This window comes from Hippocampus comes, unplaced genomic scaffold, assembly GCF_001891065.2.
Source record: "Hippocampus comes isolate QL1 unplaced genomic scaffold, H_comes_QL1_v1.1 scaffold236, whole genome shotgun sequence".
Taxonomy (NCBI): Eukaryota; Metazoa; Chordata; class Actinopteri; order Syngnathiformes; family Syngnathidae; genus Hippocampus; species Hippocampus comes.
In genome coordinates this window covers 172,404-173,847 of record NW_017805879.1, presented here as the reverse complement: position 1 = coordinate 173,847, position 1,444 = coordinate 172,404, and the positions used below count along the sequence as shown (strand labels likewise).

The 1,444-nt window shown below is 44.9% G+C and overlaps 1 pseudogene; it reads left to right on the top strand.

Moving 5' to 3' along the window:
- The window catches only part of LOC109527197 (rho GTPase-activating protein 11B-like), a 10,391-nt pseudogene extending 9,305 nt beyond the window's left edge, over positions 1 to 1,086 (top strand).
- Positions 1,087 to 1,444: the final 358 nt, after the last annotated feature.

The following is a 1,444-nucleotide window of genomic DNA, read 5'->3' as shown; positions in this document are numbered from 1 at the left end:
GCAAAGGTAAATTTGGCAAGCTGTACAGAGACGAGGTGCGGAGACTGTTCACGTTGGTCAGTCCCTTAGCCAATCAGGATGCAGAACACAATTCACTGTTTAAAAAAAGCATGAAAAAAACTGCACTAAAAAAATCTGTGAAATAGCGAAGCCGCGGGAGGTGAACCACGTTATAGCGAGGGATTACTGTACTCGGAAGGAGTATGGGAGTGTCCCTTGGTAAGTGAATACACTCATTTGCATGCATTGAATATTGGTCAAATTGCAAGTGTGAAACATATCCCGACTCTTCTAGTTTTCTGGTGGAGGCATGCATAAGGCTGCTGGAGCATGTCGACACAAAGGGCCTGTTCAGAATAACTGGCTCTTTTGCCCACCTGAAAACACTGCAGGTGCGTGATTGGTTGACTGTGCTCTCACTGAACATTGCTGACCCCATGAAAGGTCTTTCAGACATTCAGTTTTGTTGTGTACGTCCAGAAAAAATAAGATTCTGATGAGGAGTGCCTGTCCGCCTGTCTTCCTCGTGCCTGGTGAAGCAATTCTTCAGGTAGTTGCCAGAACCTGCGCTACCCACCGAGATGCAGGAGGCCTTCCTCAAGGCACAGCATCTCCCCACCAAGAAGGGCCGCACCTGCGCCACCATGCTGCTCTCTTGCGTCCTTCCCGGCAAAAACCAGAGTGTCATGCGTCACTTCGCTGAGTTCCTGCAAAAAGTGTCCAAGATGTGCTCACATTTTTATGATTCTGATTCAGTTAGGACTTTTTCTTTCAGTGTGCTTATCTTCGCGATCTGGGTTTGATTCTAGGAGTGCAAAGAATAAGATGGACCGCAGTAACTTGTCGTTAAATCTTGGCTCCCACCCTCCTCCAGTCTGGCGGAGTTACAAAAAAGATGAACAGCAAAACAGAGAAACGCCTCCAACTGGAGAGGGATGTCCTTCACTCCTTCATCGAGAATGCCCATAACATTGGTAACAATGCACATCACTCAGCTGCTAGTCTTCACAGCCTCAGTCGTGTTGAGATCTAATTTCTTTGCTTTTGCTGCATGTTACAGGAAAGCTGCCACAAATGCTTGAAGAGAAGCGTTCCGCCACGATGGACTGTGAGCCAGCAGTGGCCAGTTTCATAGGTGAGGGATTGACATGTACTGTATATTTAGTGGCCACGTCATTAGTTACAATCATTGCTTTTTTTTTTTTTTTAATTCAAGAAAATGTTTCTCATACCCGCAAAAGAACAAATAATTATGTGCAAATAATTGTGAACATTTTCAGCCACACATACAAAGTAAATAAATTCAGGTATCACTCAAATCAATTCCAAACAGACCTCGCACTGAATGTCCATTCTTGTTTTGTGTTACTTTGTTTCAGATAAGATCAAAACGTCCATGACGGCAATTAAAGCTAAGCAACGGCATTGCTACGCCTGCAAGCCC